This window comes from Semicossyphus pulcher, unplaced genomic scaffold (genome assembly GCF_022749685.1).
Source record: "Semicossyphus pulcher isolate SPU_LCO1_2020_fin unplaced genomic scaffold, fSemPul1.0.p SCAF_19, whole genome shotgun sequence".
NCBI lineage: Eukaryota > Metazoa > Chordata > Actinopteri > Labriformes > Labridae > Semicossyphus > Semicossyphus pulcher.
Genome location: NW_027211692.1, coordinates 19,861,899 through 19,871,487, shown reverse-complemented (window position 1 = coordinate 19,871,487; position 9,589 = coordinate 19,861,899). Strand labels below are relative to the sequence as shown.

General features: G+C 46.3%; 35 non-coding genes across 35 annotated transcripts; all 35 read left to right on the top strand.

Annotated features, from left to right (window-relative positions):
* The first annotated feature begins 108 nt into the window (after positions 1-108).
* Positions 109-181, top strand: trnaf-gaa (transfer RNA phenylalanine (anticodon GAA)). The gene has a single exon. It is a non-coding gene; the product is annotated as a tRNA-Phe (tRNA).
* A 172-nt stretch (positions 182-353) lies between these two features.
* On the top strand, positions 354-426 carry trnaf-gaa (transfer RNA phenylalanine (anticodon GAA)). Its single transcript has one exon. It is a non-coding gene; the product is annotated as a tRNA-Phe (tRNA).
* A 198-nt stretch (positions 427-624) lies between these two features.
* trnal-uag (transfer RNA leucine (anticodon UAG)) lies at positions 625-715 on the top strand. The gene is given in 2 exon segments: positions 625-661; positions 680-715. It is a non-coding gene; the product is annotated as a tRNA-Leu (tRNA).
* Positions 716-891: 176 nt separating this feature from the next.
* Positions 892-964, top strand: trnaf-gaa (transfer RNA phenylalanine (anticodon GAA)). Its single transcript has one exon. It is a non-coding gene; the product is annotated as a tRNA-Phe (tRNA).
* A 202-nt stretch (positions 965-1,166) lies between these two features.
* Positions 1,167-1,239, top strand: trnaf-gaa (transfer RNA phenylalanine (anticodon GAA)). The gene has a single exon. It is a non-coding gene; the product is annotated as a tRNA-Phe (tRNA).
* A 190-nt stretch (positions 1,240-1,429) lies between these two features.
* trnaf-gaa (transfer RNA phenylalanine (anticodon GAA)) lies at positions 1,430-1,502 on the top strand. Its single transcript has one exon. It is a non-coding gene; the product is annotated as a tRNA-Phe (tRNA).
* A 172-nt stretch (positions 1,503-1,674) lies between these two features.
* trnaf-gaa (transfer RNA phenylalanine (anticodon GAA)) lies at positions 1,675-1,747 on the top strand. Its single transcript has one exon. It is a non-coding gene; the product is annotated as a tRNA-Phe (tRNA).
* Positions 1,748-1,945: 198 nt separating this feature from the next.
* Positions 1,946-2,036, top strand: trnal-uag (transfer RNA leucine (anticodon UAG)). Its single transcript is given in 2 exon segments — positions 1,946-1,982; positions 2,001-2,036. It is a non-coding gene; the product is annotated as a tRNA-Leu (tRNA).
* A 176-nt stretch (positions 2,037-2,212) lies between these two features.
* On the top strand, positions 2,213-2,285 carry trnaf-gaa (transfer RNA phenylalanine (anticodon GAA)). Its single transcript has one exon. It is a non-coding gene; the product is annotated as a tRNA-Phe (tRNA).
* A 202-nt stretch (positions 2,286-2,487) lies between these two features.
* Positions 2,488-2,560, top strand: trnaf-gaa (transfer RNA phenylalanine (anticodon GAA)). Its single transcript has one exon. It is a non-coding gene; the product is annotated as a tRNA-Phe (tRNA).
* A 121-nt stretch (positions 2,561-2,681) lies between these two features.
* On the top strand, positions 2,682-2,754 carry trnaf-gaa (transfer RNA phenylalanine (anticodon GAA)). Its single transcript has one exon. It is a non-coding gene; the product is annotated as a tRNA-Phe (tRNA).
* A 166-nt stretch (positions 2,755-2,920) lies between these two features.
* Positions 2,921-2,993, top strand: trnaf-gaa (transfer RNA phenylalanine (anticodon GAA)). The gene has a single exon. It is a non-coding gene; the product is annotated as a tRNA-Phe (tRNA).
* Positions 2,994-3,191: 198 nt separating this feature from the next.
* trnal-uag (transfer RNA leucine (anticodon UAG)) lies at positions 3,192-3,282 on the top strand. Its single transcript is given in 2 exon segments — positions 3,192-3,228; positions 3,247-3,282. It is a non-coding gene; the product is annotated as a tRNA-Leu (tRNA).
* Positions 3,283-3,458: 176 nt separating this feature from the next.
* On the top strand, positions 3,459-3,531 carry trnaf-gaa (transfer RNA phenylalanine (anticodon GAA)). Its single transcript has one exon. It is a non-coding gene; the product is annotated as a tRNA-Phe (tRNA).
* Positions 3,532-3,733: 202 nt separating this feature from the next.
* On the top strand, positions 3,734-3,806 carry trnaf-gaa (transfer RNA phenylalanine (anticodon GAA)). The gene has a single exon. It is a non-coding gene; the product is annotated as a tRNA-Phe (tRNA).
* Positions 3,807-3,998: 192 nt separating this feature from the next.
* trnaf-gaa (transfer RNA phenylalanine (anticodon GAA)) lies at positions 3,999-4,071 on the top strand. The gene has a single exon. It is a non-coding gene; the product is annotated as a tRNA-Phe (tRNA).
* Positions 4,072-4,390: 319 nt separating this feature from the next.
* trnaf-gaa (transfer RNA phenylalanine (anticodon GAA)) lies at positions 4,391-4,463 on the top strand. The gene has a single exon. It is a non-coding gene; the product is annotated as a tRNA-Phe (tRNA).
* Positions 4,464-4,653: 190 nt separating this feature from the next.
* trnaf-gaa (transfer RNA phenylalanine (anticodon GAA)) lies at positions 4,654-4,726 on the top strand. Its single transcript has one exon. It is a non-coding gene; the product is annotated as a tRNA-Phe (tRNA).
* Positions 4,727-4,847: 121 nt separating this feature from the next.
* On the top strand, positions 4,848-4,920 carry trnaf-gaa (transfer RNA phenylalanine (anticodon GAA)). Its single transcript has one exon. It is a non-coding gene; the product is annotated as a tRNA-Phe (tRNA).
* Positions 4,921-5,086: 166 nt separating this feature from the next.
* On the top strand, positions 5,087-5,159 carry trnaf-gaa (transfer RNA phenylalanine (anticodon GAA)). The gene has a single exon. It is a non-coding gene; the product is annotated as a tRNA-Phe (tRNA).
* Positions 5,160-5,341: 182 nt separating this feature from the next.
* On the top strand, positions 5,342-5,414 carry trnaf-gaa (transfer RNA phenylalanine (anticodon GAA)). The gene has a single exon. It is a non-coding gene; the product is annotated as a tRNA-Phe (tRNA).
* A 329-nt stretch (positions 5,415-5,743) lies between these two features.
* On the top strand, positions 5,744-5,816 carry trnaf-gaa (transfer RNA phenylalanine (anticodon GAA)). The gene has a single exon. It is a non-coding gene; the product is annotated as a tRNA-Phe (tRNA).
* Positions 5,817-6,006: 190 nt separating this feature from the next.
* On the top strand, positions 6,007-6,079 carry trnaf-gaa (transfer RNA phenylalanine (anticodon GAA)). Its single transcript has one exon. It is a non-coding gene; the product is annotated as a tRNA-Phe (tRNA).
* A 190-nt stretch (positions 6,080-6,269) lies between these two features.
* On the top strand, positions 6,270-6,342 carry trnaf-gaa (transfer RNA phenylalanine (anticodon GAA)). Its single transcript has one exon. It is a non-coding gene; the product is annotated as a tRNA-Phe (tRNA).
* Positions 6,343-6,544: 202 nt separating this feature from the next.
* Positions 6,545-6,617, top strand: trnaf-gaa (transfer RNA phenylalanine (anticodon GAA)). The gene has a single exon. It is a non-coding gene; the product is annotated as a tRNA-Phe (tRNA).
* A 172-nt stretch (positions 6,618-6,789) lies between these two features.
* trnaf-gaa (transfer RNA phenylalanine (anticodon GAA)) lies at positions 6,790-6,862 on the top strand. Its single transcript has one exon. It is a non-coding gene; the product is annotated as a tRNA-Phe (tRNA).
* A 198-nt stretch (positions 6,863-7,060) lies between these two features.
* On the top strand, positions 7,061-7,151 carry trnal-uag (transfer RNA leucine (anticodon UAG)). Its single transcript is given in 2 exon segments — positions 7,061-7,097; positions 7,116-7,151. It is a non-coding gene; the product is annotated as a tRNA-Leu (tRNA).
* Positions 7,152-7,311: 160 nt separating this feature from the next.
* Positions 7,312-7,384, top strand: trnaf-gaa (transfer RNA phenylalanine (anticodon GAA)). Its single transcript has one exon. It is a non-coding gene; the product is annotated as a tRNA-Phe (tRNA).
* Positions 7,385-7,586: 202 nt separating this feature from the next.
* Positions 7,587-7,677, top strand: trnal-uag (transfer RNA leucine (anticodon UAG)). The gene is given in 2 exon segments: positions 7,587-7,623; positions 7,642-7,677. It is a non-coding gene; the product is annotated as a tRNA-Leu (tRNA).
* Positions 7,678-7,837: 160 nt separating this feature from the next.
* Positions 7,838-7,910, top strand: trnaf-gaa (transfer RNA phenylalanine (anticodon GAA)). The gene has a single exon. It is a non-coding gene; the product is annotated as a tRNA-Phe (tRNA).
* A 198-nt stretch (positions 7,911-8,108) lies between these two features.
* On the top strand, positions 8,109-8,199 carry trnal-uag (transfer RNA leucine (anticodon UAG)). Its single transcript is given in 2 exon segments — positions 8,109-8,145; positions 8,164-8,199. It is a non-coding gene; the product is annotated as a tRNA-Leu (tRNA).
* A 176-nt stretch (positions 8,200-8,375) lies between these two features.
* trnaf-gaa (transfer RNA phenylalanine (anticodon GAA)) lies at positions 8,376-8,448 on the top strand. Its single transcript has one exon. It is a non-coding gene; the product is annotated as a tRNA-Phe (tRNA).
* A 182-nt stretch (positions 8,449-8,630) lies between these two features.
* Positions 8,631-8,703, top strand: trnaf-gaa (transfer RNA phenylalanine (anticodon GAA)). The gene has a single exon. It is a non-coding gene; the product is annotated as a tRNA-Phe (tRNA).
* Positions 8,704-8,827: 124 nt separating this feature from the next.
* On the top strand, positions 8,828-8,900 carry trnaf-gaa (transfer RNA phenylalanine (anticodon GAA)). The gene has a single exon. It is a non-coding gene; the product is annotated as a tRNA-Phe (tRNA).
* A 307-nt stretch (positions 8,901-9,207) lies between these two features.
* trnaf-gaa (transfer RNA phenylalanine (anticodon GAA)) lies at positions 9,208-9,280 on the top strand. The gene has a single exon. It is a non-coding gene; the product is annotated as a tRNA-Phe (tRNA).
* The last annotated feature ends 309 nt before the right edge of the window (positions 9,281-9,589 follow it).

Sequence of the window (9,589 nt, the reverse complement as noted above, 5' to 3'; positions counted from 1 at the left end):
TGAGAATGTTGTCCTGGTGAACAGTCACCCTGAGTCTTCATGCTCTCACTACCATGGGAATTGTTGGTGTGCTTTTGTCCATAGGAACATCATGTTGTTGGCCTCAGAGCCGAAATAGCTCAGTTGGGAGAGCGTTAGACTGAAGATCTAAAGGTCCCTGGTTCGATCCCGGGTTTTGGCAGTGTAAAGTGATGGCTAGTGTTGATGTCGTCCACTGACTCTTTGCGGTCTGAAAAGGTCTAAATTAGTCGAGAATGTCTTACTGGTGTACACCCTGAGTTATTTTGCTCTAAATAGCCTGGGAATTCTTGGTGAGCTATTGTCCATAGGAACATCGTGTTGTTAGCCTCAGAGCCGAAATAGCTCAGTTGGGAGAGCGTTAGACTGAAGATCTAAAGGTTCCTGGCTCCATCCCGGGTTTCGGCAGTGTCAAGTATGCATGTCTGGAGCAATGGCTCATGATGATGTCATCCACTGACTGTTTTCGGTTTGAAAAGGTCTAAATTAGTCAAGAATGTACTACTGGTGTACACCCTGAGTCATTTTGCAGTCTTCATGCTCTCACTACCATGGGAATTCTTGGTGTGCTTTTGTCCATGGGAACATCATGTTGTTGGCCTCACAGCCGAAATAGCTCAGTTGGGAGAGCGTTAGACTTAGACTTAGACTTAGACTGAAGATCTAAAGGACCCTGGTTCGATCCCGGGTTTCGGCAATGTAAATTGATGCCTCGTGATGATGTCATCAGCTGACTGTTTGCAGTCTGAAAAGGTCTAAATTACTCGAGAAGGTTGTCCCGGTGTACAATCCCCCTCAGTCTTCATGCTCTCACTATCATGGGAATTCTTGGTGTGCTTTTGTCCATAGGAACATCATGTTGTTGACCTCAGAGCCGAAATAGCTCAGTTGGGAGAGCGTTAGACTGAAGATCTAAAGGTCCCTGTTTCAATCCTGGGTTTCGGCAGTGTCACGTATGCATGTCTGGAGCAATGGCTCATGATGATGTCATCCACTGACTGTTTTCGGTCTGAAAAGGTCTAAATTAGTCGAGAATGTGCTACTGGTGTACAGTCACCCTGAGTCATTTTGCAGTCTTCATGCTCTCACTACCATGGGAATTCTTGGTGTGCTTTTGTCCATAGGAACATCAAGTTGTCAGCATCAGAGCCGAAATAGCTCAGTTGGGAGAGCGTTAGACTGAAGATCTAAAGGTCCCTGGTTCAATCCCGGGTTTCGGCAGTGTCACGTACGCATGTCTGGAGCAATGGCTCGTGATGATGTCATCCACTGACTGTTTTCGGTCTGAAAGGTATAAATTAGTCGAGACGGTGCTACTGGTGTACAGTCACCCTGAGTCTTCATGCTCTCACTACCATGGGAATTGTTGGTGTGCTTTTGTCCATAGGAACATCATGTTGTTGGCCTCAGAGCCGAAATAGCTCAGTTGGGAGAGCGTTAGACTGAAGATCTAAAGGTCCCTGGTTCAATCCCGGGTTTCGGCAGTGTAAAGTGATGGCTAGTGTTGATGTCGTCCACTGACTCTTTGCGGTCTGAAAAGGTCTAAATTAGTCGAGAATGTCTTACTGGTGTACACCCTGAGTTATTTTGCTCTAAATAGCCTGGGAATTCTTGGTGAGCTATTGTCCATAGGAACATCGTGTTGTTAGCCTCAGAGCCGAAATAGCTCAGTTGGGAGAGCGTTAGACTGAAGATCTAAAGGTTCCTGGCTCCATCCCGGGTTTCAGCAGTGTCAAGTATGCATGTCTGGAGCAATGGCTCATGATGATGTCATCCACTGACTGTTTTCGGTTTGAAAAGGTCTAAATTAGTCGAGAATGTACTACTGGTGTACACCCTGAGTCATTTTGCAGTCTTCATGCTCTCACTACCATGGGAATTCTTGGTGTGCTTTTGTCCATGGGAACATCATGTTGTTGGCCTCACAGCCGAAATAGCTCAGTTGGGAGAGCGTTAGACTTAGACTTAGACTTAGACTGAAGATCTATAGGACCCTGGTTCGATCCCGGGTTTCGGCAATGTAAATTGATGGCTCGTGATGATGTCATCCGCTGACTGTTTGCAGTCTGAAAAGGTCTAAATTACTCGAGAAGGTTGTCCCTGTGTACAATCACCCTCAGTCTTCATGCTCTCACTATCATGGGAATTCTTGGTGTGCTTTTGTCCATAGGAACATCATGTTGTTGACCTCAGAGCCGAAATAGCTCAGTTGGGAGAGCGTTAGACTGAAGATCTAAAGGTCCCTGGTTCGATCCCGGGTTTCGGCAGTGTCACGTATGCATGTCTGGAGCAATGGCTCGTGATGATGTCATCCACTGACTGTTTTCGGTCTGAAAAGGTCTAAATTAGTCGAGAATGTGCTACTGGTGTACAGTCACCCTGAGTCATTTTGCAGTCTTCATGCTCTCACTACCATGGGAATTCTTGGTGTGCTTTTGTCCATAGGAACATCAAGTTGTTGGCATCAGAGCCGAAATAGCTCAGTTGGGAGAGCGTTAGACTGAAGATCTAAAGGTCCCTGGTTCGATCCCGGGTTTCGGCAGTGTAAAGTGATGGCTAGTGTTGATGTCTTCCACTGACTCTTTGCGGTCTTCATGCTCTCACTACCATGGCAATTGTTGGTGTGCTTTTGTCCATAGGAACATCATGTTGTTTGCCTCAGAGCCGAAATAGCTCAGTTGGGAGAGCGTTAGACTGAAGATCTAAAGGTCCCTGGTTCGATCCCGGGTTTCGGCAGTGTATGGCTAGTGTTGATGTCGTCCACTGACTCTTTGCGGTCTGAAAAGGTCTAAATTAGTCGAGAATGTCTTACTGGTGTACACCCTGAGTTATTTTGCTCTAAATAACCTGGGAATTCTTGGTGAGCTATTGTCCATAGGAACATCGTGTTGTTAGCCTCAGAGCCGAAATAGCTCAGTTGGGAGAGTGTTAGACTGAAGATCTAAAGGTTCCTGGCTCCATCCCGGGTTTCGGCAGTGTCAAGTATGCATGTCTGGAGCAATGGCTCATGATGATGTCATCCACTGACTGTTTTCGGTTTGAAAAGGTCTAAATTAGTCAAGAATGTACTACTGGTGTACACCCTGAGTCATTTTGCAGTCTTCATGCTCTCACTACCATGGGAATTGTTGGTGTGCTTTTGTCCATGGGAACATCATGTTGTTGGCCTCACAGCCGAAATAGCTCAGTTGGGAGAGCGTTAGACTTAGACTTAGACTTAGACTGAAGATCTATAGGACCCTGGTTCGATCCCGGGTTTCGGCAATGTAAATTGATGGCTCGTGATGATGTCATCCGCTGACTGTTTGCAGTCTGAAAAGGTCTAAATTACTCGAGAAGGTTGTCCCTGTGTGCAATCACCCTCAGTCTTCATGCTCTCACTATCATGGGAATTCTTGGTGTGCTTTTGTCCATAGGAACATCATGTTGTTGACCTCAGAGCCGAAATAGCTCAGTTGGGAGAGCGTTAGACTGAAGATCTAAAGGTCCCTGGTTCGATCCCGGGTTTCGGCAGTGTCACGTATGCATGTCTGGAGCAATGGCTCGTGATGATGTCATCCACTGACTGTTTTCGGTCTGAAAAGGTCTAAATTAGTCGAGAATGTGCTACTGGTGTACAGTCACCCTGAGTCATTTTGCAGTCTTCATGCTCTCACTACCATGGGAATTCTTGGTGTGCTTTTGTCCATAGGAACATCAAGTTGTTGGCATCAGAGCCAAAATAGCTCAGTTGGGAGAGCGTTAGACTGAAGATCTAAAGGTCCCTGGTTCGATCCCGGGTTTCGGCAGTGTCACGCATGCATGTCTGGAGCAATGGCTCGTGATGATTTCATCCACTGACTGTTTGCTGTCTGAAAAGGTCTAAATTAGTCGAGAATGTGCTACTGGTGTACAGTCATTTTGCAGTCTTCATGCTCTCACTACCATGGGAATTCTTGGTGTGCTTTTGTCCATAGGAACATCATGTTGTTGGCCTCACAGCCGAAATAGCTCAGTTGGGAGAGCGTTAGACTGAAGATCTAAAGGTCCCTGGTTCAATCCCGGGTTTCGGCAGTGTCACGTATGCATGTCTGGAGCAATGGCTCGTGATGATGTCATCCACTGACTGTTTGCTGTCTGAAAAGGTCTAAATTAGTCAAGAATGTGCTACTGGTGTACAGTCATTTTGCAGTCTTCATGCTCTCACTACCATGGGAATTCTTGGTGTGCTTTTGTCCATGGGAACATCATGTTGTTGGTCTGACTGTTTGCAGTCTAAATTAGTCGAGAAGGTTGTCCCGGTGTACAATCGCCCTCAGTCTTCATGCTCTCACTATCATGGGAATTCTTGGTGTGCTTTTGTCCATAGGAACATCATGTTGTTGGCCTCAGAGCCGAAATAGCTCAGTTGGGAGAGCGTTAGACTGAAGATCTAAAGGTCCCTGGTTCGATCCCGGGTTTCGGCAGTGTAAAGTGATGGCTAGTGTTGATGTCATTGTGATGATGTCATCCACTGACTGTTTGCGGTCTGAAAAGGTCTAAATTAGTTGAGAATGTTGTCCTGGTGTACAGTCACCCTGAGTCTTCATGCTCTCACTACCATGGGAATTGCTGGTGTGCTTTTGTCCATAGGAACATCATGTTGTTGGCCTCAGAGCCGAAATAGCTCAGTTGGGAGAGCGTTAGACTGAAGATCTAAAGGTCCCTGGTTCGATCCCGGGTTTCGGCAGTGTAAAGTGATGGCTAGTGTTGATGTCTTCCACTGACTCTTTGCGGTCTTCATGCTCTCACTACCATGGCAATTGTTGGTGTGCTTTTGTCCATAGGAACATCATGTTGTTGGCCTCAGAGCCGAAATAGCTCAGTTGGGAGAGCGTTAGACTGAAGATCTAAAGGTCCCTGGTTCGATCCCGGGTTTCGGCAGTGTATGGCTAGTGTTGATGTCGTCCACTGACTCTTTGCGGTCTGAAAAGGTCTAAATTAGTCGAGAATGTCTTACTGGTGTACACCCTGAGTTATTTTGCTCTAAATAGCCTGGGAATTCTTGGTGAGCTATTGTCCATAGGAACATCGTGTTGTTAGCCTCAGAGCCGAAATAGCTCAGTTGGGAGAGTGTTAGACTGAAGATCTAAAGGTTCCTGGCTCCATCCCGGGTTTCGGCAGTGTCAAGTATGCATGTCTGGAGCAATGGCTCATGATGATGTCATCCACTGACTGTTTTCGGTTTGAAAAGGTCTAAATTAGTCAAGAATGTACTACTGGTGTACACCCTGAGTCATTTTGCAGTCTTCATGCTCTCACTACCATGGGAATTGTTGGTGTGCTTTTGTCCATAGGCATCAGAGCCGAAATAGCTCAGTTGGGAGAGCGTTAGACTGAAGATCTAAAGGTCCCTGGTTCAATCCCGGGTTTCGGCAGTGTCACGTATGCATGTCTGGAGCAATGGCTCGTGATGATGTCATCCACTGACTGTTTGCTGTCTGAAAAGGTCTAAATTAGTCGAGAATGTGCTACTGGTGTACAGTCACCCTGAGTCATTTTGCAGTCTTCATGCTCTCACTACCATGGGAATTCTTGGTGTGCTTTTGTCCATGGGAACATCATGTTGTTGGTCTGACTGTTTGCAGTCTAAATTAGTCGAGAAGGTTGTCCCGGTGTACAATCGCCCTCAGTCTTCATGCTCTCACTATCATGGGAATTCTTGGTGTGCTTTTGTCCATAGGAACATCATGTTGTTGGCCTCACAGCCGAAATAGCTCAGTTGGGAGAGCGTTAGACTGAAGATCTAAAGGTCCCTGGTTCGATCCCGGGTTTCGGCAGTGTAAAGTGATGGCTTGTGTTGATGTCATTGTGATGATGTCATCCACTGACTGTTTGTGGTCTGAAAAGGTCTAAATTAGTCAAGAATGTTGTCCTGGTGTACAGTCACCCTGAGTCTTCATGCTCTCACTACCATGGGAATTCTTGGTGTGCTTTTGTCCATAGGAACATCATGTTATTGGCCTCAGAGCCGAAATAGCTCAGTTGGGAGAGCGTTAGACTGAAGATCTAAAGGTCCCTGGTTCGATCCCGGGTTTCGGCAGTGTAAAGTGATGGCTAGTGTTGATGTCATTGTGATGATGTCATCCACTGACTGTTTGCGGTCTGAAAAGGTCTAAATTAGTTGAGAATGTTGTCCTGGTGTACAGTCACCCTGAGTCTTCATGCTCTCACTACCATGGGAATTGCTGGTGTGCTTTTGTCCATAGGAACATCATGTTGTTGGCCTCAGAGCCGAAATAGCTCAGTTGGGAGAGCGTTAGACTGAAGATCTAAAGGTCCCTGGTTCGATCCCGGGTTTCGGCAGTGTCACGCATGCATGTCTGGAGCAATGGCTCGTGATGATGTCATCCACTGACTGTTTGCTGTCTGAAAAGGTCTAAATTAGTCGAGAATGTGCTACTGGTGTACAGTCACCCTGAGTCATTTTGCAGTCTTCATGCTCTCACTACCATGGGAATTCTTGGTGTGCTTTTGTCCATAGGAACATCATGTTGTTGGCCTCACAGCCGAAATAGCTCAGTTGGGAGAGCGTTACACTGAAGATCTAAAGGTCCCTGGTTCGATCCCGGGTTTCGGCAGTGTAAAGTGATGGCTAGTGTTGATGTCGTCCACTGACTCTTTGCGGTCTGAAAAGGTCTAAATTTGTCGAGAATGTCTTACTGGTGTACACCCTGAGTTATTTTGCTCTAAATAGCCTGGGAATTCTTGGTGAGCTATTGTCCATAGGAACATCGTGTTGTTGGCCTCAGAGCCAAAATAGCTCAGTTGGGAGAGCGTTAGACTGAAGATCTAAAGGTTCCTGGCTCCATCCCGGGTTTCGGCAGTGTCAAGTATGCATGTCTGGAGCAATGGCTCATGATGATGTCATCCACTGACTGTTTTCGGTTTGAAAAGGTCTAAATTAGTCAAGAATGTACTACTGGTGTACACCCTGAGTCATTTTGCAGTCTTCATGCTCTCACTACCATGGGAATTCTTGGTGTGCTTTTGTCCATGGGAACATCATGTTGTTGGCCTCACAGCCGAAATAGCTCAGTTGGGAGAGCGTTAGACTTAGACTTAGACTTAGACTGAAGATCTAAAGGACCCTGGTTCGATCCCGGGTTTCGGCAATGTAAATTGATGGCTCGTGATGATGTCATCCGCTGACTGTTTGCAGTCTGAAAAGGTCTAAATTACTCGAGAAGGTTGTCCCGGTGTACAATCACCCTCAGTCTTCATGCTCTCACTATCATGGCAATTCTTGGTGTGCTTTTGTCCATAGGCATCAGAGCCGAAATAGCTCAGTTGGGAGAGCGTTAGACTGAAGATCTAAAGGTCCCTGGTTCAATCCCAGGTTTCGGCAGTGTCACGTATGCATGTCTGGAGCAATGGCTCGTGATGATGTCATCCACTGACTGTTTGCTGTCTGAAAAGGTCTAAATTAGTCGAGAATGTGCTACTGGTGTACAGTCACCCTGAGTCATTTTGCAGTCTTCATGCTCTCACTACCATGGGAATTCTTGGTGTGCTTTTGTCCATGGGAACATCATGTTGTTGGCCTCACAGCCGAAATAGCTCAGTTGGGAGAGCGTTAGACTTAGACTTAGACTTAGACTGAAGATCTAAAGGACCCTGGTTCGATCCCGGGTTTCGGCAATGTAAATTGATGGCTCGTGATGATGTCATCCGCTGACTGTTTGCAGTCTGAAAAGGTCTAAATTACTCGAGAAGGTTGTCCCGGTGTACAATCACCCTCAGTCTTCATGCTCTCACTATCATGGCAATTCTTGGTGTGCTTTTGTCCATAGGCATCAGAGCCAAAATAGCTCAGTTGGGAGAGCGTTAGACTGAAGATCTAAAGGTCCCTGGTTCAATCCCAGGTTTCGGCAGTGTCACGTATGCATGTCTGGAGCAATGGCTCATGATGATGTCATCCACTGACTGTTTTCGGTTTGAAAAGGTCTAAATTAGTCAAGAATGTACTACTGGTGTACACCCTGAGTCATTTTGCAGTCTTCATGCTCTCACTACCATGGGAATTCTTGGTGTGCTTTTGTCCATGGGAACATCATGTTGTTGGCCTCACAGCCGAAATAGCTCAGTTGGGAGAGCGTTAGACTTAGACTTAGACTTAGACTGAAGATCTAAAGGACCCTGGTTCGATCCCGGGTTTCGGCAATGTAAATTGATGGCTCGTGATGATGTCATCCGCTGACTGTTTGCAGTCTGAAAAGGTCTAAATTACTCGAGAAGGTTGTCCCGGTGTACAATCACCCTCAGTCTTCATGCTCTCACTATCATGGGAATTCTTGGTGTGCTTTTGTCCATACGAACATCATGTTGTTGACCTCAGAGCCGAAATAGCTCAGTTGGGAGAGCGTTAGACTGAAGATCTAAAGGTTCCTGGCTCCATCCCGGGTTTCGGCAGTGTCAAGTATGCATGTCTGGAGCAATGGCTCATGATGATGTCATCCACTGACTGTTTTCGGTCTGAAAAGGTCTAAATTAGTCAAGAATGTACTACTGGTGTACACCCTGAGTCATTTTGCAGTCTTCATGCTCTCACTACCATGGGAATTCTTGGTGTGCTTTTGTCCATAGGCATCAGAGCCGAAATAGCTCAGTTGGGAGAGCGTTAGACTGAAGATCTAAAGGTCCCTGGTTCAATCCCGGGTTTCAGCAGTGTCACGTATGCATGTCTGGAGCAATGGCTCGTGATGATGTCATCCACTGACTGTTTTCGGTCTGAAAAGGTCTAAATTAGTCGAGAATGTGCTACTAGGAACATCATGTTGTTGACCTTAGAGCCGAAATAGCTCAGTTGGGAGAGCGTTAGACTGAAGATCTAAAGGTCCCTGGTTCGCTCCCGGGTTTCGGCAGTGTAAAGTGATGGCTTGTGTTGATGTCATCGTGATGATGTCATCCACTGACTGTTAGCAGTCTAAATTATTCGAGAATGTGCTACTGGTGTACAGACACCCTGAGTCATTTTGCTCTAAATATCCTGGGAATTCTTGGTGTGCTTTTGTCCATAGGAACATCATGTTGTTTGTCTGACTGTTTGCAGTCTAAATTAGTCGAGAATGTTGTCCTGGTGTACAGTCACCCTCAGTCTTCATGCTCTCACTACCCTGTCAATTCTTGGTGTGCTTTTGTCAATAGGAACATCAAGTTGTCAGCATCAGAGCCGAAATAGCTCAGTTGGGAGAGCATTAGACTGAATATCTAAAGGTCTCTGGTTCGATCCCGGGTTTCGGCAGTGTCAAGTATGCATGTCTGGAGCAATGGCTCATGATGATGTCATCCACTGACTGTTTTCGGTCTGAAAAGGTCTAAATTAGTCGAGAATGTGCTACTGGTGTACACCCTGAGTCATATTGCAGTCTTCATGCTCTCACTACCATGGGAATTCTTGGTGTGCTTTTGTACATAGGAACATCATGTTGTTGGTCTGACTGTTTGCAGTCTAAATTAGTCGAGAAGGTTGTCCCGGTGTACAATCGCCCTCAGTCTTCATGCTCTCACTATCATGGGAATTCTTGGTGTGCTTTTGTCCATAGGAACATCA